We start from the raw sequence: 26489 nt of genomic DNA on the forward strand, positions 1-26489 counted from the left end.
TTGAAGTTAGCCAGGTGTTCAAGTAATAAGCTGAATTATGGCCAAAGTTAGAATAAGTGTTGATATACAATAAATTAAAGGCTTAATAAGTAATGAATAATGAGGCCACCACAAAGCTCATTCAGCTGAATTCCAGTCATTAAGCTATAAACACACACATAATTCCTGGAGACATCTGATGTAATGGAACTCTAAGGTTAAGCAGAATGATCTTTCTCATCTATTTCAATGTGAAAATAAAATTACTGGTTTGTGAATAGAAAAGTTCTTTCAAGAGCAGAGCTGTCTGAGATGTACTCATCCACATATACAACAAAGACTTTATCTAAAAACCTGAAAAAAAAATGCCTATAACCCTGGCAGGCATGTTATGAAAAGTGTAAAAGAGTGAATAAAATCCTACATTACATATCATTTAAATCTGCAAATGACTTGGATAAAAGTCTGTCTAATCCTTCTACCATATCTCCCTTCTCAGATGGTTTGATTACAAAAAAGTAAGAAAAAACCCCTCTTCATTAAATGCCTCAAACTAAGCAGCTGATAAAGAAACCTGAGCTTTGATTACTCTGCATGCCCATGGTATTTGTAAGAAGTATTCTAATATTAACACTCTTCAGATTTAACTATTCACATGTGGCTGAAGCATTAGAAATCTAGTTCTGAACCACACAAAGATTAAGTTTGGATGCAATATATATTCCTACCAGTGTGTGGCTTACATTGTGTTCTGGGGAGTCTGCCACCACATAATGTGTCACTTTCTATAAAATGAATTCTGTGCACTATTGAAGTCATTGTCATTTCATATGACAAAAATATCAATGCTAAATGTGCCTTTAAAACATTTATCAGTGATGTGCGTCAAGAAGCAAGAGATGAGGAATATTTCATGTGAGTAAAATACAGCTAAGTTAACTTGACAAGAACATATATTCAGTTAAGAACAGAATATGTCCCTCTTGGCATGGACATCATACTGTGCAGAGTCCCACATAATTTAATTAGAGCTGCAGTATAGTATTTAACTACAGTATACTGAAACCTTTTGTAATTTCTTTTTTCAGTAGTAGGTGAAGATAAAAGATCATGCTGGAAATAAACAATGGCACAGGAGAGGAGGTTGCTCTCTTCTCTCAGGTGGCCAGCACCAGAACGAGAGGACACAGCCTCAGGCTGTGCCAGGGGAGATTTAGGCTGGAGGTGAGGAGAAAGTTCTTCCCTGAGAGAGTCATTGGACACTGGAATGGGCTGCCCGGGGAGGTGGTGGAGTCACCGTCCCTGGGGCTGTTCAAGGCAAGGCTGGACGTGGCACTTGGTGCCATGGTCTAGCCTTGAGCTCTGTGGTAAAGGGTTGGACTTGATGATCTGTGAGGTCTCTTCCTACCCTGATGATACTGTGATACTGTGATACTGTGAAAACAAAAGCTACTGTAAATCCACAGGCATTAAAAGGTGTGTGGTGGGCTTTGTCGTCTGTTTATTCAATTGTTCACCTCATCTTGGACCCAATTTCTCATGATGCCTTCTCTGAGTTACACAAGTGATACAATAAAGTCTGCTTTAATTGTGACATCCCTGTAGAAATCATTCCGTATCTTTAAAGAAAACATCATCGCTGCTTCACAAAGTCAATGTGGTAAATTCTCCCAGTCTCTAAATAGTATCTTCCACAACTTCTTCACTGTAAGTACTGCTGGCTTTATGCAGAAAATAAAAAATACTTCAAACCTTGGTCTAAATACAACAATCAAACACTCAAAAGCAGTAAAGCCACTTCCTTTATAATGTATGTGTCTCTTAGGGCTTGGGTAGGCTGCCACAAACACCAATATGCAGTCTGGTGGAGATTTTCTAAATAACATAGACCGAGTCAGGAGGTGGGAGTGAGCCTAATCTGAGTCTAACCTGAGATCTCCTTTTTCCTTTTCTCATGCTGACAGCAGGGCCAAGTATATCAGCAAGGGAGAAACTTCTCAGTCATGCAATGTATATGCTCCCACAGGAGTAGTTACTGATGCAGAGGGGAGACAGAAAGGACTTGACAAGGTGATAGGCCTATTAATCACCTGTTTCCCTGTGAGTCTGCTAGTCAACACTGACTCCTGGAGTCAGTGGATGTTCCTTCCTCTCTCTGTATAGAACAGTCACTTCATAGGATGTCTCTGCTTGCTGCTGTCTCCCAAATGAGGACTAGATACTGGCTGGGATGGTGGCCACTGCCATGGGTCACGGCTATGCCAGAGAACATACCAATGATCACCACAAACCACAGGCTGTTAGTGCTGACTCCTTGCCCTTGTCCTGCCCAGTTTGCTAGTACAGGGCCAGCTGCTGGGGCTACAGCAGCATTATTTAACTGACCAGGCCTTTAAGCTGAATGTTGTAACACTGCTTGCCCCCATACTGCACACCAGACTGCCCTGTGGTAACTGCTAAACCGTCTGTAAGCCCTGATGGTAGAAGGGCTGTTTGGCCTGGATCAAAAGCATCTCACCATGCCTTGTTCCAACAATGTGAAGGCATTGACAACAGAATACAGGGGGGCAGGATCTGAGGATCAGGGGGGCAGTCACCACTGTGATCCTTCTTTCTAAATCTCCTCCTCATTCAATCTCTTGGTCCCTGCAGAGAACCCAGCAGCCTTAGTATAGGATCTGGGAGGGGGAAGGATGCACAGAGGCTCCCTTCTATGAAGAAACCCTTTCTGTCCATACCGCCAACTGGCCGACCCTCATTGATCAGAGGGCATTGCTACAGGAGCCAAATCTCACCTAAACATAGACTTTGAGACTGCTCTACCCACTCTCTGGTCCTCTGGAGGACCATCAGGACATCTCAGATACTCCTGGTAGCTCAAGGCACAACTCCAGCCCTCTCCTAGGTCTCTGTTGTAAACTTTCACCTAAATGCACCAGCACAATCTAGTCTCCTAACACCACCTTCTCTGTTTCCTGTCTTTCCCACAATCTGGCTGCTTACCACCTTGGAAAAAATTCCAAACAAACCCCTCTCCTCTAATATAGAGAAACGGATATAGAGGAACATAATGTATTTCTGATTTCCTTCTCCAGAGATCAGGACTTTTCATTGCCTTTACATCAAAAGATAATCCTCCCACCTCCTCCTCGTAAACATGCAAGTTCTCCAGACTCTTTCTCATTACATAAAGCACATGCATAATCCTTCTCCTCCCACAGAGCATCTCAAGAAATACAATCCTCCTCCTCCCCCTCAATCACACCAAGTCTAATCCCAGTGCTTCTGACATTACCCACTAAATAGCCATCAATAACAGTAAGAAAAAATGGAATGAAGCACAAACTATGCACATGGCTGAAAGCACATCCCCACAATTGTTTATTTCAGTTTTTCACTCAGCCTTCATGTTCTTCTTCATACATGTGAGTGACAATTTGTATAGGGTTAACACTCCTGGGGACCGCACACACACACTGATACTGTATACCAGCCACGAGGCAGAGACACCATCACACTACTCGGGTTGTATCCATCCCTGTTTTGTATTTTGCTGTTTTCCCTTCCTCATCCTTTGTAAACTCCCCTACCTCCAATCCCTTTTTTCTAAGTTATTGTTAAACTTTTCCTTTTTTAACTTCCAAATCGAGTGAGATTGATTTATTGGGGTGTCCCTACCTTTTATCTCTCTCCCTGTCTTTTGGGGAAAGGAGGGGGAGGAGGGGAGGGCACTCTATAAACTCTATAAATTCTATAAATTGTCATTGGGTCTACCAAATTTATAAGAGTCTCTGGGAACTTGCATTTGAACCCAAGACACAATTATTTTTCTATACAAATTCTGTTAGCTTTTTTTTTTCTTGGTAGTGAAGGATGAGAAGGAGACTGGATGTTCTATTATCAGTGAACAAAGGACTTAGTTTTGTTTTGTTGGTGGCATTTGATGGTCATATTTTACAGATAAGTTCATGGTAAGTTCAGAGGAAAATAATTTTCAAAGAAAATCTAGCACAAAGCATTGTGGGGAATGATATGGAAAGTTGAAAAAATTATGATAAACAAAGAAAAATAAGTAAGGGCACTGAAACACTACCTCAGTATTATCACACCATTGAATTTTCTTAGGGAAAATGTTTTATGGTCTGTAGCTTCAGAAAGGGATCTTAACCTAGGCTATGGAAGCAGAATGCTGCATATATAATGTTTTTGAAACATACTTCTCTCTCTCTCTATATATATATAAATGAAAGAAAATTCTAAATATGTCTGTATGAGATAAGGCTTTCAGTACAAAATATAATACATGGAAATCCTTTCTTGAAGTTCTTTGTGGTCTTAAGAAGGTAGGAAACTTGAAACAGTAGTTACAGTAAACAGAAGTAAACAAGGTGTGAAAAATTGGGCATAGACAGAAACTAAAACTCTGAAGAAAGTGGCCTAAAAAAAGAGAGAGAAGTGATGTTTTACATGGACATGGAAAATCAATTTACAGTTACTTTAAAATCCATTTTAGAACTCAGTTGCAAATAAATAGAGGTCTATGCCCAGCATTTAGGAAAGGTAGTAAGAAAATGAAGAATAAGCAGAGAGCTGGGCACTCAGAACTTCCAGATCTAATTCCAATCTGCCTTTGTCAAGCTGGATTAGCTGTACCATCTCTTGGACAAGTTCCTTTCATAGCTAATGGGATGATAGTGTTTTCCTCTTAAGCATGCTATCAAGATGAACTAACTAAATTATACTAAGGCTACTTCACTGTCCTCCTGAAAATTTTCTGTTAAGGCTCCTTCCTAGCCTTGATGTCTGCAAAGGATATCTTGACTGCTAGGCAGCTGACATATTAAGATTCATGCTTATTATGTCTACATTAGGAAGCAATACCATGCAACAGAGGCAGACCATAGCAGTTGATATTGGGGCACTTGCATCTATATTATTTGAGGCTCAGGTTTACTATCGACTAGATTCAGCCTCATACTGAATCTTGTGTATAGTTCCCATTTGTTTCAAGGGACCAACTATTGGTTTAGATCCCTGTAATTTCATTGGTGCTCAAAGCGTCTGTGGTGTGTTTCTGGAAAGGATATTCTGCTTTATTTTCCTCTGGAGGAACCTAGTCCACCACAAACCAAAACCATTCTGCAAGCTGAGATGACATATGCTAAGTAAAAAACACCAGAGGGATTTTCTTCAAAACCTCACTAGTGGTCCAAACCAACATGCTAAGAAAGTGTAACCAATGCTGACTGTTAGGATTTTTCTTTATGCATTCTATCTCCTTATCCTGATTTTTGTTTTGTTTTGTTTTACATCTTCAAGATATAATAGAAGTTTTACATCATGTAAAGTTTTAGTGATGAAGCCATTCTACTGAAGACTGCTTCTGGTTGCAGTTTACATGGACTTATGTGCAGCTGCAAAGGCACATATTAAAGTGAAAACAGTCACTTTGCAAAGGCAGAAAGAAACATCTAGTGTTAGATATTTTAAATCAGTTTCCCCACTGTAGTGTGGAGTCTAAATTTTTGGGATAGTCACAGTCAGGTCTTAACCCATGATATGGTTCCTATCACAGTATCTTTACTCATGCAGTGAAACTATGTCGAAGAACTATCTGGCTCAGCATCTGTCATGACAGGGAGAATTCAGTTGCAACAAGCTGATGAGCCCATGTACCAAAATGAATTCACTTATCAACAAATACTACCTATTGTGGCCAGTAAAAACATAGAATGGGTTGGAAGGGACCTCTAAAGGTCTTGTAGTCTAACCGCCTCTGCACTAAGCAGGGGCATGCTCAAGTGGATCAGATTCCCCCTAGCCCTGTCTAGCCTCACCTTGAGTATCTGCAAGGATGGGGCCTCAACCGTCTCCCTGGGCAACCTGTTCCAGTGTTCCACTACCCTCATGGTCAAGAATTTGTTCCTAACATCTAATTTAAATCTACTCTCCTCTACTTTGAAGCATTGCCCCTTGTCCAAGGCCTTTGGAAACAGCCTCTCTCTATCCCTCTTGTAGACCCCCTTTGGGTACTTGAAAGGCCACTATTAAGTCTCCCCAGAGTCTCCTCTCCAGGCTGAACAACCCAAGCTCTAGGGCAACATCAGGAACATCAACAATTCATAGAGTACTTCCCTCTCTACCAAGGCAGACCACATCTTTGCATACCATCCTAACTAATGAAGAGATGCTTCTGGTGCAGAGCTGTATGTGTGTGTTTGTAGTTTGTGCTCCCTAACTCACAGCAGGCACACCCACTGCAAAGTCTTTGCTGACATGGTGGTGCTAAGCCTGAGTCAAAAGATGAGTAGCTCTTTACTCAGTAAACACGTGATAAGCAGACAGCAGTACAATGCCTTTCAGTCTTGGAAATACTATTTTTTAGTTTGTTTCAGTTTTTGCATCAAGATCTTTTGACAAATAAGAATAAATTACATTTAAACTGGATATTAAATTAGGCACTATTAAACTCCTAGGGACTCAAGAAGTCATAAAAAGCAAAGGACTTTTTGAAAGTCTTATACTTTCATGTTTCTAATCATTATTGTCTTTCTGCTTCTAAAACCAAACCAGTCTTACTCATCCTTTCTCGGGTTCTCAGAATGAAAAATCTGGCCTTGTGTGTCCAGTTATGTATTTCTCCCACCATGTATCAGACCTTCCCTCCTGTGAATTAATGATAGAGCTGAACTTTTAATGCATGGCCTTGGCTTGATATATGAGTACATTTAAGGAATGTGAGGTCACTCAAGCTAGCAAACCAGCTATCCTCCATGCAATGGAGCAAAACAAAAACTTTAAGCAAAATAATCCTCACTGTACTTGCATCAAAACATAAAATAAACTCATTTTATTTTGCCTAGCACTTTATTTTAGCACTGTTTTATTTAGCAATTTAAATACAATTTATATTTTATTTTAAAAGACATAGATAAAGCTAAATTGTATTTTAACACAGATCTATTTTAAATGTCAGCCAGAAATGCACCAGAGGAAATGTTTGGGTTTTTTTTTCCAAGTTCTGTCCTCACACAACAGTACCTACTTTATTTTTACCAGTTTGAAAATAAACACCTAAGGGAAAAAAACTCCCTTTAAATTAAAAAAAAATAATAAAACTTTGTTAATTGTGTGCTGTTAACATGTCACTTGGAACAGAGGATAAAAAGTCTTTCCATAAAGCTAACACAATACACCAAGTTTTTAATGCTGCTGTCCACGTGGCTTTAGTTAGGGGACTGTTGTATCGAGCCTGGAGAGGCATGCATGTAGTACACAAACTCCAAGATATCATTTTGTACTGGCAGTTTGAGAAAAATCAGGGTTAATCTACAAAGACTGTGGGGCAGACTAGAAGAAAGTCAGTTTTATGGGCTCTTTCTGCACTCAGGGAAGAAAAAGGAACAGCAAGAAGGGAACACCATCTTTCCACCTTCTTCAATTTACAGATAGTTGAAGTATTTCAACAGAGTGCAGAAATTCCACAGAATACATTTGCCTTAGTTTTTGCAATACTCTCCTAAGACAACAGTCAGAGCCTGCCAGTTTCCTGATAAATCAGCCACACTTGGCTAGCCCCTCTGGAGTTACCCGTTGCAATTCAAGGAGACAGTAGAAGAGGTCTAGACAACCATGCTACTCCACAGACAATGCACTGCAAAGATACATATGTAGTTATACAGACTGAGTGTTGCCAAATACTGTGATTTTATCATGAGACTCATAGCAGGCATTTCTCTCTAAAATCTGCTCTGCTTATTGGAGAATATCAGCTCAAAGTCAACAAAGAACTGGAGTTACTGTCACTGTTGCTTAAAAAAAGAACACCCTTGAAAGTGGAACTCTATCACTCAAAAGCAAGAATTTAGAGGGTTTTAAGGGCTTCTATCTTACAATTTCTAAATGATTTTGCGGCATGTTTCAACTGGTAATATTCACATAAATGGGTTAAATGTCTTTTTGCACTCTGAATTAATTTCCCTAAAATCTGTTCTCAAACTCATCAACTCACCTGAGTAATCCTATTGGTTTTAAACGGGCCTCCGTAAGTGACCAGACTAGTCTACTTCTGCACACTGCTGAGCATTACGTAGGAGGTGCTGATACTCCCACATCCCTTTAAAAAGAAGACTAGGCACTAAGATAAGTGAAAACTTCTGTTCAAATTGGCTCAAATCCTTCCCCATTTAAATTGGTGGCAGAACTCCCACTTACTTGAAAGGTCCAGGACAGGCACACTGTATTAAATAGGACAGTACAAAAGCTCTCATTACAAAACCAAAGCATGTGACACTCACCTGATTTAGAACAAAACCAAAACACATAGCCTTAGATTTACATCTCGGTGAACACTGAGTGCTACAGACTGGTGCAGAAGTTCCAGGGAATTTGGATTTTGAAACAAAAATATGTAATGGTGAGATACATTACTCATTAGTTATGAGACTTCAAGTAGGACCCTTTTACATCAGGTCTAGATTTGTTAGCATTCATATAGACAAGAATAGAATGCAATCAAACTGTAGGTTATACTTGCCACAGCAATGCTTACACTGAAGAAGGCTATGGGGTTGGTAATTTTAAAGAAAGTTTATCCTTTGCACCACTTGCCAGTTCAGAGTGCTTTAATGGTAGCTCTTCCAGCACTGAAAGAGCCACTTTAACACAACACTAGCCATAAGGTTAATGTTGCCACATAAGGCTCCAGTCCTAGCAAAGCCTCAATGCAGGGCATGTATACTTCAATTAATATACTGTCCTAGCCCATCCCAGCCCATACCAAACCCTGCCTAGAAGACAGTTACATCAGGCTGGCCCATTCCAAAACAGCCTCTCTGCTATAGTAAAATTAAACCACAGAACTGCCCTTCACAGAGCAGCATCAGTGCTTACTCAGTCCTGATGGTGTAGGAGGATGAGGCCAAACTTCTGCTTCCCAGACAAAACAGCAACACCTTTGCGCAGCATCAAATTCAGCCTTTTTTTTAAGCAATGGGGGAGCAAGCAGGCTAATGCCAGGCTGAACATTTTTCATATTTATGATGAATAAAATTATATGCTTGGAATACAACCTCCAGTATAACAGCATTAAAACCTAAATTTTTATTTGGATTATATTCATGGTAATAACAAGTAATGTAGGAGGGGTTTTTGTGACATAGGTTAAGAAGTCTGTAACCTCCAATTTGACAAGAACTCTATTATCACTCACTGGAAAATTAGACAAGATAGAATATTAAGACATCCAAAAACTGACACAAATAGAAAACTAGGTCTCTCACTTGCTCCTCTTTCTTTAAACAAGGAAGATGATTATATGCTGTTTGACATTCCATTTTCAGGGCAACTAGAGAGATGCCGGGAGTCACACTTCATTTATTCTCCCAAATGCCACCACTGAAAAAAAAAAGTGTTGGTATTTGAAGGCACCATACTCCCACAAACAGTGGTCAGAATTAACCTTGTCTTCCTGATGGTTTTATTTGTGAAGTCCTTCAGTTTATTTTCTCATGATGAAATTAAAAATACCCTCATGACTGAATGTAAGCACTTAAAGCATACACAGTACATGGTGGGCCAAAACTCCCCAGGGTGTAGCCTCACTGAACTCATTGTATTAGGCAAGTCAAGGGGAAATATGTTCTTGTAGAGATTTCCAGCCTCGAGATATTTGGATTTGCTTAAGGTTAGCATCTGAACTTTTACATAACTATTCATACTGAACCTCAAGAAATGTTGAGGTTCACAACCAACCCTAAATCTAAGAGAGAAAGACATTACTTTAACATCTCTTTCATGATTCCCAGAAAGATGTTTTGCTTTTCAACATGAATAAAACAATGTAGGTTTTTCTTCTGTCATACCAGTGAACAAAGGCATAATGTAGCACATTTTCCTTAAGCAAGCAAGCAAACAAACAAACTCCTCCATATTTTCTGTTGGAATTTTATCAATTCAAGATAAGAAAAAAGCCAAACTCAATTTATTTTTTTTACCTAGTCAAAGCTGGCACAAAAAATTAGAGTCATTAGTTGAGTTTTTAGTCTGTTCTTACTCAAGCAAAAGTCCCACTGAAATGAAGCCAACCTAACTTCAAAATCTGAATACTGTTTCATTCAGCTTTTCAGCACCAATATGAAGCTTTAGTTACAACCATCTGTCATGAGGATAATCTCATAGCACTGATGCCCATTTCTCTTAAATAAAACCTTCATAAACTTTTTATCTACCTCTGGGGTATATACACAGCTCAAAGAATATAAATGAAAAAAAATCAGTGCTTTCTCTCTCTGTGTACATGAACAGTAACAATACCTTGCACTACAGTAAAAATTCATCTGAGCTTAACTAGGCTGAAACACACGCTACAATACAGTATCTCGAAGGTGGAGATTAAGACTTGTTTTGGCATATCTTGAAAGAATGTAGGAACCAAAGGATGGCAGAGAAGGAGACAATGTTTTATTTTAGGATCTCAACACATTGTGAGGTTTCTCAAATAGCAGTTCCTTCCACTACCATTAAAATTCCACTATACATGCATTACCGACTTCTAATAAGATGAAGTTTACAATGTGCTTTCAATGGGAAAATTATAGAGGACATGGAACTGTGTCCAATAATAGAGCAAAATCATCCCTGGGAGTTCGCAGTCCTACAAATATTTCACACTGGCCTTGGTAATGTGTGACAAAAGGCTCAAAACTGGACAAAATAGAGAAGTAGGGGCTGACGACAGCCAAAATGAGCGAGCAGCACAGTCTACTGGTTGAGACATTGAACTGGATTTCTCCCCACATGGGGCTGCATAGACACTTTCTTTCTCTTGGGCCAAGCACACAAGTCAATCGGGCCAAGCTGAAGACTATACAAATCACCATGTAGTTCAAGGTGCAGTCAGAGATACTTGCACTCTGAACTGTCCAATCAGAATTCATCCTGGTCCTTACGGCCATCTTCGCACGGTGCTCTGTCCACCTGCACTGCTGGGATACATTAACTTTGTTATTTCTTTCCACACTAATCTGTCATGTCCTTTGCTGCAGCTATGTCCCTTACTAAAAAAAATGACAGCTCAGGGTCATACTAGAAATGCTAGGTTGTGTCCAATTCTGGGCTCCCTAATTCAAGATAGACAGAGGACTACAGATTCACAGAATGACAGAGGGTGGAAGGGATCTCTGCAGATCATCTAGTCCAACTTCCCTGTCAGAGCAGGTTCACCTACAGCAGGTTGCACAGGATGGCATCCAGTCGGGCTTTGAATCACTCCAGAGACTCCACCATATCTGTGGGAAGTCTGCTCCAGTGCTCCACCACCCTCAACATAAAAGAGTTCCTCCTCATGTTTAGACAGAACTTTCCATGCTCAAGAGTTTGCCCATTATGTCTTGTCCTGTCACTGGGCATCACTGAAAAAAGACCGGTCCCATCCACTTGACTACCACCCTTTAAGAATTGATACTGGGAACTACTGGAAAGAGTCCAACAGAGGGCCACAAATACATTATGGGACTGGAGTATCTCTCTTACAAAGAAAGAATGAAATACCTGGGGCTCTTTAGCTTGGAAAAGAGAAGACTGAAAGATTTTATCAATACATATAAATATCTAAAAGGTAGAGGTCAAGAGGATGGAGCCAGGCTGTTTTCAGTGGTGCTCAGTGGTAGAACACAGGAAATAGGCACAAACCAGAACACAGAAAGTTCCATCACACACAAAGAAAAACTTCTTTACTTTGAGGAGACAGAGCACTGAAAAATGACTCCTGGGTTTAGACATATCTAAGATTTTTTACTTAAGGCAGGTATTTTCAGTTACTCATTTTCTAAGACCTCGAATGACTACACTGTTTTGTTGTTTGTGGGGTTTTTTTGTTTTGTTTTTAATCTTAAAAGCCTACTTTTCATGCTCAGTGACAGCACAATACTAAGTAGTAGATCTTCTCTGGTTGATTTGGGATTTTTAAAGGAACATCATTTAAAAACAGTCCAGATACTGCTAAAGATAGGCAGTAGTAAGAAATTAATGGCATACACAGTGCTTCAATTTTAGAAGGCACTATACACTTATTGAGGATTCTGGGAATCATAGTGTCCTACCTTACTCTTCTTTTCCCATGTAATAAATTCAAGAAAAAACCCATCTGGATATTTCTACAGGCAAAAATGAGATAAGGATTTCCCCTAAAAAGTTCTCTACAATTGAAGGGAAGAAAACCAAGTGAGCCTGTTCCTCTAGTGTAAACAGGTTATCCCCTTGCTTAAAAGTGATGTATCTGTCTCTCTCCGTTGAAAGAATATATAAACCAATATATCTTATCTATTTGCCAGGATACTGACTGATGTCTCCAGGGCTGACTATCAGCTGGTTTAATTGTTTGACAGTTTTGTGCTAGGTATAGGAGAGGGGAATTTGGTAAGCAAAGTGAAGAGGGCGGGAGAAGAAAATAGGTCAGATAGCTTACAAACATGCCAAAACCGGAGACTAATAGTTCTACATTTTATTCTATAGTAAAATTAATGTTGCCCCAGCAGCATGCTACTTGGTACATCCATCTAATTTATTAAACAAACAAGAAGAAAAAGGATTTGCTGAAGATGGCATTCATGTGTATTTGCAAACTAGTTCCTCATAATTAGCAAAATTGATGATCAATAAAATTTTGCTTTTACTTTCTCTTTGTTTTGACATATAAATATGCAATATTATATATGAACTAGAATAAAATCTGCTAAATTGATTATGAAACTATCACTCTGATTTTTAATGTTTTGTGACAGCATTTTCTCTTTTGTTGGTTCCATTAGATAGCAAAATGAGAGGGCAAAACAGGAGGAGATCTGCACAGTTTCACCCACCAGCATTCTACATTAAAACCCGCAATGTGTGCACAGCTCAGGCTGCATGTCCACACACGGCAAAGCAAACAGTGTAAAAAACACGAAAGGAGAGAAAACATTGGACAATTCTGAACAAAGGCAATCTCAAGCACAAAAACTGGAGATTTTTTTTTTAAAGGTCTTCGCAATACATGCTCAAAATGGGGGCAAAGTGAAAAGGGTTCCTCAGAAACATGGACTCAAAGCCTTCAGACATTAAAGACTCATGTTACAGGCTAACACTGGAAACTTCCTCAAATCTCGACTCTCTAAAAGCTCAAATTATTTTTTTTTGTTGTCAGTGGGAATGAAGTTTACTTGGGCAACCAGGCTGTCCAATTCACTGCAGGAATTTGAAACCTTTAGTGGGTTTGTGGACGCAGTTCTGCAGAACAGGGCCTTTGGAGCTGTGTTTATAAGAAAAGATGGAGGTAAACAGCCCTGCTGCAGCAGTGAGAGTCCTGCAGAGAGGAAATTCAACAAGAGATGCATTATGCTATTAACAATAAGAAAACAACTCTATGATACCCTTGTATTTTTAGTATTTATATTGGCTTGGTGCCCAAAATCCCCACTAAGTCCTCATTTATCTTAAAATCTGACTGAACCGTACAGACTGAATCAAGAGGCTACAAGTAAAATAGGTTTTTCTCTAAAAATACTATTTCTGACATTTACATTTTTTTTTCATTGCCACATTTTTGCCTCCCAGGCACAGTGGACAAGAGTGTTCAGTTTAAGATTTCCAATTTTTTTTTTATATGCTGCAACAATGACAGCATACTCACATGATGACAGTAGCCAAAATATCAGTGCTGATTCATAGCTGCATGAAACTCACTCTTCAGTTCATGAAGTTATTCTCTTTTTGCTAAGTTTGAGGTCTACTGGAGTTTAAAAACTCAAAGTGGAAAAACTAACAGCATGTTATCTATTCTGGGGATGAACTGGAAGGGAAAAAAATAGTTCCACAGCTTTTCCCCCAAACAGTAACACATTTGGTTTTATTTATAACTCTCACCTATTTTGGAAGTTTTTCTGAACCTGGCCTGACATTCAAATTGGTAACTCATCTTAAAACTAGAGGTGACTCCTCTCCTTTTATGCATCCAGACAAACACTTTGAGAAGGCTACTACAAAACAAAGATATTATTAGCACACTATGAACACATGAATGCCACAATTACAAAACTCTAAAAGGGACAGGAAAATAGACAATATCTACTATGAACTGCTTCTGCTAAACAGCAAACCGAAAAAGCACAATATAAAGTCAGTGCTGGAGATTAGAAAGGGCTCTGAAAACTGCAGTATGACTTTGGCATGGGTGACAGTATTGTGAACACTTTCAAGGAGGTCCCATCAGACCTTGGCGCTAACAATCCTCTTTCAAATCTGTCTGCTTCTTCCTTTTAATCTTCCTTTTTTGTTGTTTTTGCTTGAGAGAAAACAACAAGGAATGATGCTGTGGGAGAAATGCCAATACTCAGCTCCTGCAGTGAAGAGAGAAAAAAAAAATGCTAGAGCTGGAAATGCTGAATCCTGCTCACTTTGTGCAAAGGAATTAAACAGTGTTTCCCTTCGCTGACTAACTAGGGCAAATTTGGTCTACCTGGGTGTGATAGCATTTCACTGATGTGATGGAAATCCTCAAAACAAAATGATGTGGGCTTCAGGTAGAAATGGATATGTCAATTTAACTCCACTGCTACCTCAAGCAGCATCCAAGGGAGATGGGAATGGCTCTGTGCTAGGTGGTGAGACCCTCCATGTTTGCCTTTGCAAGGAGAAGCTTCAGCTCCTTCATGGAGGAGCATCTTGATTGCTCCAACTATGAGTCACAGACAAGGTTGTCAGAAGGGGCAAATGGGTTTGCACTCAAAAAAAATTAAATAAACAAAAACAAACAAAAAAATCTGTTTTGTCTCTTTTTGAACAAAGATTTGGGATACTTTATAAAACAGGACCTTCAGAACTTTACTTTTCACTTTCTGCACCAGATTCAGGGGGTTTATACAGTGTTTATAACTGAGAGGATGAAACAGGAGGCATCTGAAGGAAGCTATTTGTTCTTTTCCCATCTCTGTTGCAAAAGTATGGCCTAGAGTTCAGAAAGCTGATATTCCTAGCACATGGCAGAACTGCTAAGATGAACATGCATCAAATTCAATATTCAGTCTGAAATATCACTTTTCTGAACAAGTGCCACCTCATGAATGACCACAAAAACTAGCAATATCAACACTGCTTATTTAGAAACCTCTAAAGGCCTCAAATTGCTTCTCCAGAAGAAACCAAACATCATGACCCATAGTAAAGAACTAAAAACTAAAGGGTACAGAGAAGTCACAGAAGCACAGAATGCTAGGGGTTGGAAGGCACCTTGGATAGGTCATCAAATCCAACCCCCCTGCCAGAGCAGGTCCACCTAAGTCACGTCTTTTTCCTTGAACTGACGTTTTATCCATACTCTCATGCTCTCACACTACTGTATCTCCAAATGCTGATTCAGAGTTTAAGAAATATTGAGTTTTGGAGCTTTAGAAGCATTCCTGCAGTACTCACTTTCTGTGAAAGTCTACAACATCCACATTGATACTGTCAGAATGTTATAATTTTTCAGTTCAACTTCCTCTAAAGCTAGGGTCCTTATCAAAAATCACACACACGTGCAACCAAGAGCTAACATTTTCTTTTACAAACCCAAGCCCAGACAATAAAGGACTTCCAAAGCTGTGAGCAGAATCCTGACATTTGAGACACCTCCATGGGCAAGCCTGGACTCAAGCAGTGCCAAACCCTTCTGTGGGCATGGTGATAGTTTGCATGGTTAAGCAAAAGTATTTGGCAACTGCTGGATTTTACATCCAACTTCTCCCTCTTCAACCCTTATTCCCAAGGCAAGGCCACAGCAGAAAAGAAAATCAGAGAGCATCATCCCACAGGCCACCAGCTGGCCCATTCTGAATTATTCCAGTTTTAAGTTATTTGCCCTGGCTTACTTCTTGATGTAGGAAGTTGATTTCTTCCCTTTCTCATTTACTTATTCCCCCCCCTAGTTATACATTTAACTTTCTGGAGGCAAAACGAAGAGAGCCAGCATAGCTTGTGCTCATAGGAAGAAGAAGTGGGCAATGCCCCTATCATGCAAGCTGTGTCCTTGCTCTGGCAGTAACCTACCAGCAGAGTAAAACTCAGATAAGGGAGGTACAGCCCACAGCCAGGTGGCTTGTTCCCTCACTGCCAAGGAAGCCTTGAGCTTCAAGCCTGCCAGGTCAAGCCATGGCCCTCCTCCACGATACACAGGGACACATAAGAAACATTTTCCCTACGAAGCCTTTTCTCCAGTTCAAGCTCTCTCCACCTGCAAACTGTGCTGCGTAAGTAAAAATGTGCATCTCCATTTGCACTCATCCACATCTGGCCCTGACAACCAGAAATGGGAAGGTATCTCCATGAGAGGGTGGTACTGATATTAGAAGCTGCGTGGTATGGAAGAGAGCAGAAATAAGAAAAAGAAATTAAATGCATTCGCCTCTCTGACATATGTGCAAGCTATATTTCCACATCAGCCAATATATAGGCTCCAGAACTGAGTTTTCTTCACACTTTCAGTCCTTCTTTCCAAAAAAGAAAGTGGCTTAACTTCAGGCTCAGATGAAAAGAAAACTAGGCTTTCAGCTGCAGTGTTCCAAGCAGTATGTACTACTTTGGGTTTCCAGCTTTTCCTTGCATAATTTATCCTGTGAATGGACAAACATTTTGTCTCCCCTGACCTTTCCAGGCCTCTGCCTCACCAACTCATTTGTTCGCACTCACATGCCTGCTTTAATGAGCCTTCCTTATACCCTTGCCTTCATACCATGTTGTTAGAGCATTTCTGGTTTATTAATTTCTTAATTTCCCTCACCTAAACCAACTTAGAAATCCAATGACAGAGTTATTTAAAGTGCAAGTAAGATCAAAAGAAAGTCTCTCAATATTTTCAAAATGAACATCTGATGATACATGAAACAAAACACAAATAGTAAAAAAGAAAGAAAACTTTAACTACAAGATTCTTACCTTAAGGTTTGACTAAAGTATACAGGAGAAATCTTTAACTTTGGTTATCATGCAATATGCAAATTTCAAGATGGATTTCATCTGATGTTGAAGCATGTGGCAGAAAACCTGAGTTCCAGCAAAAGGCCAGCTTGCCAGTGTGTGCCTGCTCTTAAGAGATATAGACAATAGAGGAATCCCAGCTTCTGCAATTCCTAAATGAACAGACCTAATTTATCTAAATCCAGTACAAAGCAGAGGTCTGTGGGCAACAAGAGGGGGAAGCCTTTATAAATTTCTGTACCTTTGTATTCCACATATGGCCAGTATCACTTTCAAAATGCTCTTGACTATTACTGAAGAATGCCACAGCAGTGGTTTGGTTTTGTTTACCATCAATAAAATTGCTTAAGCAATCCTTGCTGTTTACCTGAGTCTTCTTTGGATCCTCCCATTCCAATGTGCTGCCATGCCCTATTTTACACTTGTTGCACAATCAGCAAATACTAAACAAACTAGAAAGAGACTATGCGATGGGGAACTCTCTTCACCAGGCTTGCAGTAATGACCAGCCTCATGGTAGTCTGCAGGCAGCTATTACAGACCCTGGGGATAATTGATTTTGAGAAAGAGACAGCCATCCCCCTTCCAGCATGGTTGCTAGGACTGGAGGACACATTTTTTTTGTTTTCCTTCTGGAGGAGTATATGTCAGGAAGAAAAAGATAAACAAATTCCTATTTTTGTAAAGCACTACAAAATCCTGTGAGGAAGCTGTAGGTCAGCACAGCTTCACACTGTTGTTTGCTTTTACTGTGGAACACCATGGGGTAAAACCCTTCTGAAAACCCCCTCCCTACATGTATTGATATCAGAAAAGGGTGGGGAAAGAAAAATGACAGCCACTGGCCTGCCCTTTAACCTTTCTAACAGAGCTGGTGGCCACAATGAAGCTTAATCAATGCAATGGAAGTGACATTTTGCAGTCAAATCAAATTAAATGGAAATGAAAGGAAAATCTGAGGTCCAACCTAAAGGCTGTTCCCTCTTGCACCGAGGTCATTGCCATAGCAACTAAATGCTACAAATGTGTAGAGTAAATCCTTAACAAATCTGTAGAAAGCATGTCCAATTGAATATGATAGTTCCTGTCACTGTACTTTGTACTTTCAAAAGAAAGAAAGAAAATAAAACAAAGCACATCTTACAGCCCTTGTAGCAGAAAAGTTCTGCCAGAAACTACGTGGCACAGCAGCGTACTTAATCTTTTTTTTCTGCTTGGACATGGAGAAGCTAAACAGCTTTACAGTAAGACAGCAAGTGGGTAGCTGTGGACAGAGACCATATTAAGTGGATTAGGGCATGGTGTGTTACATTTTTCAGTCTTGCTTTGACTGGAGGGCTAGTGACTGCAAAAAACTCACTTTTATCACTGCAAATGCATTTTACTTCAGCTGAGAACAATTCCTAGTGCAGACTGCCCACAGCTGCATCATCCCATCCCACCTAACTTCAGCACATATGTCCCTCATCCTTCTGCTGGGGTTAGAAGGCTGCTTTCTTAGAGGGCTTGAGATGGGCTTTGAGCAGGGCTTTGCAGACCTGCTGCAAAAATGAGAAATGCTCTCACCGGAGTGCAGCCCTTCCTCTGTACAAACTCAAGGCTCCCCTTGCAGTGGGGCTGAAGTAGGAGCCCCAGTAAAGAGGACTAAACCCAGCTGCCCCTCAACCTACCCACAGCACCCTCTGTGTGCAAGGGCTGTCATTCTGCCTCCTACACACTCCAGCATATCAGGAAGCCCTTGCCTTTATTCTGTGTCAACTCCGAGCAGCACACAGGCAAATGCCCCACCTCTGCATGCCCCTGGAGAGAATTAGAGATAATTACCCATTCACACTGGCACTCATGGATATTTCACTCCTCAGCCTAACAGCTTCTGACAATGAAGGGCAATTTAAGAACCACATCAAAATACAACAGCCACACACTCACGTGCACTCTGCCGAGGGCCTGTTTCATCTCAACACTTCACCTGTGTAAGCAAAGAAATGGGAAGGCAGCCCTAAGAAAGATGCAGGATTTTTTCTTCTTCCTGTGAGATGTGGAAGCCTTCTCACACCGAGCTGTGACCTTCCTCAAGCTTGTCATTTACTTGCGCTGCATAAGGTGGCAACCATTATGCTCTCCTTGAACACGGTGAAGTTTTGATTCAGCAGTAGAGATGCAGTCACTGTGCATTACGGATGATTTCCAGAGATTATGTGCCCTGGGCCAGCACAGGCTGGGAGTGCTGCAAATCTGATAGGAGGTGACATTTTCTACTCAAATCCATACAGCCGCAGGATGTCACACACCTTCCTGCATGAACAGCAATACACACTAATGAACTAATTTCTGGGGGGAAATTGTTACTTCCCAAGTGGGTGGGGGAGGAGCCGACTTTGTCACTTCAACCTGAAGGGATTCTGGTTTCTTCGAGATCTTTTGCTGTCTTTTTCACCTTTTCCAAGCAGCAGTACCTCACACAGCTATATGCATCATTTTCAGACAAGGCCACCTAGTTGGGAGCTCTGTGTGGCACATCTTACACTATGTACATGAAAACACAGAGTGGCATGCCATGCTATATGCTCTTCTGCAGAGTATGGATGTGCTTCACTGCACTCATGTTAAAAGGAAAGAAACCAATTTATTCAGGCAAGTATTGTATTCACTAAACACTGATGGATATTCTAACTAGCCCTACTTTTCTTTTTATCACAGATGACAGTGATATTTACAGATCATTTCACATTTCTTTAACCCTCTAAATGCTGCTGTAGGCTTGTGCTTGCTTACTCACACCCCTCTTAGTTGAAAATGAGTGCAAAAAACTTGGCTCGCAGTCCTGGAAAAATGCTCATGTTGAAAAGAGTTGAATGGACAATTCATTGTCAAATATATGTAAACTCTTACTCAGAAACACAAAAGGTCAAGGAAAATTGCTACTACTTGTGGTCTTTTCTGGGCTTCTATGGAAAAATGAACTGAACAAATATTTCAGAGTACCAGGTAGATCAGGGAGGCAGTAAACTAATTTATGGGTAGAGGGGATACCAGTACAGAGCTGCATGGTAAGACAAGTATTTTACCCATGCAAGTGGTTTGTTGAACTTGACAATGGAAACTTCATGGATCTCTGTTAGTATAAATGCCAAAATTCAGAGGATCTAGAATTCTAGATACTCTCATAGCAAGTATCTGTGAAATGCAGCTAGAGTGGCAGTCCAGTGGGCAACATCATTCACATGCCATCAGAAAATTTTACTACAATATGGTACAATATTTAACATTTAGGTCTTTAATCTTTGCTTTGTGTTAAAGGAATCAGAATGAGCTTGACACATGGAATGTAACGAAACAGATCCAGGCACAAAAAGGCCGAGGAAGTGTAAAAGGCACTAACTACATAGAGATGATACACTGGAAACAGAGACCAAGATTTCTAACATACACACTGCTTTCACTCATTTATTCTTACTAAAGAGAAAAGCAATAGGAACCAACAGATAGTGACTGTCCCACTAAATATTTTAGAATGATATGTGAGAAAACCAGCTAATAGCCTCTCACCTTTGTTACAGAATTCAGTGTAACTAACAAATAAAACCTTATAAAAAATTCCAGAAGTTTTACACAAGTATCTGCAGGATCTTACTTCATCTGCCTTGATCTTGACCTCACAATTAAAAGGAGCATTTAAAAAATCAGAATCCACAATGTGATGGGCAATGACAAGCAGCTAAGGATTGTGAAACAATTCAAAATGTACTCTTTGCAATGCTGCTTGATACATATTTTTCATGTTATTTCTTTTACATTATTTTGGAAATCTAACAACTGCATTTAATAAGCAACTGTTATTGCAAACATATAATTACACTAGGCCACAATCCAACAAAGCACTTAAGGGCACAGATTAAAGACACTGAAAACAATGGGATTATTTATGTTCTTAAGGTTAAGCATCTGCTGAAGGACATGGATGGATCAAAGCCCCATTTTTATTACATCTACAGAAAAAAAAAGTTAATTAAACGTAAAATATATGTAAATTAACTAGCACATAAAAACCAACATTTGCATAAATTTTTATACCCCTATACAATTTGCAATAATAGAATATTCCAGTTAGTCAGTATGAAGAACAACTGCTAACATCAGCCATTTCATCAAAAGAGGAAAAATTCCTGGAAGTCAACAATCAGAAAATAACTTACCATAAGAGACTTACCTTCATAAACTGTCTCCTGACCAAGTAGTTCATGTTCTCAGGCAAAAAGGCAAAAGAAAAGGAGAGACAAAATGCAGGTCTCATTTACCTTCAGACTTCAATAATCCATGTAAAAGGCTGATTTTTTAACTTTAATTCTAATTAAAACAATTAAGCTTTAGTTATTATTAATATTTATTTATTCATTATATTAAAACTATTGAGTTCTGTTAATAAAACCCAGAAGTTATTTGCAGTTAGTGCCTAGTAAGCTTATTTTATCAACATTTCTTCCTTGTTTTGTTTCATTGTCTGGTTCCTTGTTCTTGAATTATGGGTGAAGTGGGCCACAGTGCCTGATTTCCATTCTTTCCAGAATTAGAATCATAGAATGGTTTGGACTGGAAGGGACCTCCAAAGGTCAACTAGACCAACCTCCCTGCAGTTAGCAGAGACATCCTCCAGTAGATCAGTTTGCCCAGAGCCTTGGTAAGCCTGATCTTGAATATCTCCAAGCGTGGGGCCTCAACTAACTCCCTGGGCAACCTGTTCCAGTGTTCCAACACCCTCATGGTGTAGAACTTGTTCCTAACATCCAATTTAAATCTACCTTCTCTAATTTAGGTTCATTACCCCTCATCCTATGACTTCAGGCCTTTGTGAACAGTCCCTCTGCAGCCTTCTTGTAGGTCCCCTTCAGATTCTAGAAGGCTGCTATTAAGAGTGTTGTTATTACTTATATTCTTTAACTATATACCATTTCTTGTTCTCCACTATTAAAAACCAGATGTAGACAGAAAACTTGCAAAAATATTCCACTGTAAATTTGTTTAATCTACACTGAACATTTTCAACACATACACAAATTTTAAGTGGTATTTCATTTTGAAAAGTCTAGAAAAGCCTTCTTGATCAGGTTGAAGTCTTTTTCCTTCTCATCATTAGCCCTAAAAACCTCTATTTGATATATAAAGACAAATTATAATCTGAAATTTTATTTTATCTGATGCTTCTTGTGTATCTTCTGATGTTAAACCAGAAAAGGAAACCTTTACCTTATTTCAACATGATGTTGTGACAGATCAAACAAACAAAAAAATCTAAAAATGTTTCTCCACTGGAAATTTAAAATTTCTTTAATTTCTCTGTAATTTGGAAATTACAATTGTAAAGATTACAAAAATATGAATCTATCAGAACATCACTAAAACTTGCAGTACTTTCCATTTATTTTCATATTCTCTTTTTTCAGTATTTTTTGTTGGTTTTATCTTGGGTTTTTTTCCTTGCCTTGTATCTACACAAAGTTTATTTCATAGAACAAACAGAATATTATTACCTTAAACTTCTATAATAACATTTTTCTACAGTGTTTTAACTGAAATTAAGTGTGGTTTAATACTGAAATATAACCATGTGGAAAAGTACTAATTGCCTTATTTAATTTGCACATGTACTTGGGGAAATTGGACCAGGAATTATACTCAATGCAAAGGTTTAACTGAAAGCAAAACCTGTTAAATTGTCTGATTATACCTTCTTTTAACCAAATTTATGCCAGCTCACTGACTTTGTTTATGACTTGATTTCCATTTTGAAATGCAAATGCAAATAAGGAGTTCATTTGAATCCTTCAATAATGACCAATAGATAAAAGAAAAAGAAATAATGACATACTTGAATGATCAGCTGTTTCTAGAAATACTGAGTCATTTAGGCCTTGTATCAGCATACAGAAAAAAATAACATGAAAATATCTAGCTAAGGAGTCAGTGAAAACTTCTGTGATGGGGATACATGCATTCAAATGAAAATAAATTCTAGAAATCACATCACTATTCCCAGATCTCCAGTGTTAACAGGAACACATAATCTTCTGATCAACCGTAGAATGGTTTGAGTTGGAAAGTACTTCCAAAGATCATCTAATACCCCCCACCTCGCTGTCAGCGGGGACATCCTCCACTAGAGCAGCTTGCTCAAAGCCTTGTTGAGCCAGACCTCAACTACCTCTTCCAGTGTTCCATCACCCTTGTGGTAAAGAACTTGTTCCTAGCATTCAATCTATTCTTCTCTAATTTAAAGCCATTGCCCCTCATCCTATGACTTGGGCTATAGTCCATCTATAGCCCTTCAGGTAATGTGAGGCTACAATTAGATCTCCATGGAGGCTGAATAAGCCCAGTTCCCTCAGGCTGTCCTCACAGGAAAGGTTTTCCAGCCCCCTGACCATTTTCATGGCCAACTCTATCAATGTCCAAATCCACACTTTCTCTGCTTCTAGCCACTGGTTATTAGAAGTTGCCACACTGAGTACAAAAACTAGATCTTTAAACTTTCTGAAATGAACAGCTTCCCTCCAAACAGAATAGTCACAGTAATAATAAAGAAGGCACTCAGAATTTTCATTTATGAGTTAAAATGTATTTTTGGTGGGGGTGGGTTTTGAGTTTTGTTTATGTTTGGGTTTTTGTTGGTGGTGGTTGGTTGACGATTTTTTCTTTGAGAAGGACACTCTGCCAATCACACTACGATGGCAGGGCTGTACATGAGTTGAGACACATGGGAGTCAAGCTAGCACAGCTTTGCCAACAATGTTCTTACCCTTTTTGTTTCCAAAAACAAAGAAAGATTGTTCTGATGGATGACTATGGACATCTTTTTTCCAGACATTACAAATGAATATCAAGCAGTAATGGAGGCAATGGGAAAAAAATTAAACCTGCTCTTTTGCTTATTTTAAGGGACTAGAGAATATCCAGTGTCCTCATGAGAACAAGAGCATTAGAGTTAGTTCCGCAATATCTGAATGCAACAAGAAAAATGCATCTCAACTGTTTTGTGTAGCGCAGACACACTGTTTAATGAAGCCATCAAAACAAAAAAAAAAAGGAAGGAAAATGGGAAAAAAAAAGCAGTACAAAAGACAGGGAAACTTCTTCAGCAAGTTAAAGCACTCTTAATAAGTAACAACATGACATAAGTCTTTAAGAAACAAGAACTCTAAATAATGCATTCAGAACCTATAGATCTAAACCAAAAGATAACAAATCCTCATAAATCTGTTTGTTCATTAAGTTAAAAAAAAGCTAGACTTTGTGTTGCTATCATGTCAGCTGGCACCAAACTGTACGCAATTCAGTGCAACTACAAAGCGAAACCCATAGTTTACAATGGCAGGGGTTTTTGATCACGCTAATTAACAGGCATTTTGTTTAAAATAAACAGATACGACTCTAATTGCCTTTTTTACATAAGAAAGGGAAGATCTTAAAAGTGAAAGCATGCAAAAGGAAAGATCAGACAGTCTCCTTTCAGACTGATAAGCAAACTCCGTGTGAAATGAGCGCAAATGAAGTTTGAGACACTCTCTGGATTGACAGCAGGGAGACAGTAAAGCAAGGGGAGGAATCCATTTCCAAAGGTGAAAAGGCACAGCAACAGTTCTTTCCAGCAGGAAAATGTTCTTCGGATCCCTATTTTCTCCCTGTCATCTGAACATCTGCTTGCAAGAAATTTTATCTTCTCCAGAGCTGGAGCACTTTCTCCTATGAAGACAGCCTGAAAGAGCCGGGATTGTTCAACCTGAAGAGAAGGTTGCAGGGAGACCTCACAGCAACCTGTCAGTATTAGAAGGGGACCTACAAGTAAGGTGGAGGAGGACTTTTGACAAAGGTGTGTAGTGGTAGGATGAGGGCTAATGAGCTTAAACTGAAAGCCAGTTTTAGATTAGACATTAGGAAGAAATTCTTCGTCATGAGCAGGGTGAGGCACTGCAGCACACTGCCCAGAGAAGCAGTGAAGGCTCCAACCCTGGAAGTGTGGAGTCAGGTTGGATGAGGCCCTTGAGCAACCCGATCTAGTAGGAGGTGTCCCTGCCCATGGCAGGGGGCGTGGAATTAGATGATCTTTAAGGTGCTTTCCAAAAGGAAGCGTTCTATACAAATTGGTGGCATCTGATTCCCATACACAAGAAGGGTCGTAAGGAGGAGCCAGAAAACTACAGACCTGTGAGCCTGACCTCAGTGCCAGGCAAGGTCATGGAACAGGTCATCTTGGGTGCCATCACAAAGCACCTACAGGATAGCCAAGGGATCAGGCCCAGCCAGCATGAGTTTAGGAAGGGCAGGTCCTGCCTCACCAACCTGATCTCCTTTTATGATCAGGTTACCCGCCTGGTGAATGTGGGGAAGGCTGTGGATGTAGTCTACTTGGACTTCAGCAAAGCCTTTGACACTGTCTGCCACAAGAAGCTCCTAGCCAAGCTGGCAGATCATGGTTTGGACAGATTCACTCTGTGCTGGATCAAGAACTGGCTGGATGGCAGAGCCCAGAGAGTGGTGGTGAATGGTGCCACATCCAGTTGGCAGCCAGTCACAAGTGGTGTTCCCCAAGGATCAGTGCTGGGCCCAGTCCTGTTCAATATCTTTATTGATGATCTGGACGAGGGCATTGAGTCCAGCATCAGTAAGTTTGCAGATGACACCAAGCTAGGAGCAGGTGTTGATCTGTTGGAAGGTAGGAGAGCCCTGCAGAGGGACCTGGACAGGCTGGATGGGTGGGCAGAGGCCAATGGGATGAGATTTAACAAGGCCAAGTGCAGGGTTCTACACTTTGGCCACAACAACCCCAAGCAGTGCTACAGGCTGGGGACTGAGTGGCTGAAGAGCAGCCAGGAGGAAAGGGACCTGGGGGTACTGATAGATAGTAAGCTGAAGATGAGCCAGCAGTGTGCCCAGGTGGCCAAGAGAGCCAATGGCATCCTGGCCTGCATCAGGAACAGTGTGGCCAGTAGGACAAGGGAGGTTATTCTTCCCCTGTACTCAGCACTGGTCAGGCCACACCTTGAGTACTGTGTCCAGTTCTGGGCCCCTCAATTCAAGAAAGATGTTGAGGTGCTGGAGCATGTCCAGAGAAGGGCAACGAAGCTGGTGAGGGGCCTGGAACACAAATCCTATGAGGAGAGGTTGAGGGAACTGGGCCTGTTTAGCCTGGAGAAGAGGAGGCTCAGGGGTGATCTTATTACTGTCTACAACTACCTGAAGGGGCATTGTAGCCAGGTGGGGGTTGGCCTCTTCTCCCAGGTAACCAGCAATAAAACAAGGGGACACAGTCTCAAGTTGTGCCAGGGTAGGTATAGGCTGGATGTTAGGAAGAAGTTCTTCACAGAGAGAGTGATTTCCCATTGGAATGGGCTGCCCAGGGAGGTGGTGGAGGCACCGTCCCTGGGGGTCTTCAAGAAAAGACTGGATGAGGCACTCAGTGCCATGGTCTAGTTGACTGGCTAGGGCTGGGTGATAGGTTGGACTGGATGATCTTGGAGGTCTCTTCC

The 26489-nt window shown here is 40.2% G+C and overlaps 1 long non-coding RNA gene across 3 annotated transcripts in view; it reads right to left on the reverse strand.

Annotated features, from left to right (window-relative positions):
* The window catches only part of LOC135182132 (uncharacterized), a 111376-nt gene that overhangs the window by 27000 nt on the left and 57887 nt on the right, over positions 1-26489 (reverse strand). The window contains exon 1 of one of the 3 annotated variants that reach the window (XR_010305055.1): positions 21179-21266. The exons of 1 other annotated variant lie outside the window; for it this stretch is intronic. This is a non-coding gene — a long non-coding RNA (uncharacterized LOC135182132). Of the gene's footprint in view, positions 1-14229; positions 14375-21178; positions 21267-26489 lie in introns of those variants that run through there. One more of the 3 variants, XR_010305057.1, reaches the window with a different exon arrangement.

This window comes from Pogoniulus pusillus, chromosome 15 (assembly GCF_015220805.1).
Source record: "Pogoniulus pusillus isolate bPogPus1 chromosome 15, bPogPus1.pri, whole genome shotgun sequence".
Classification (NCBI taxonomy): domain Eukaryota; kingdom Metazoa; phylum Chordata; class Aves; order Piciformes; family Lybiidae; genus Pogoniulus; species Pogoniulus pusillus.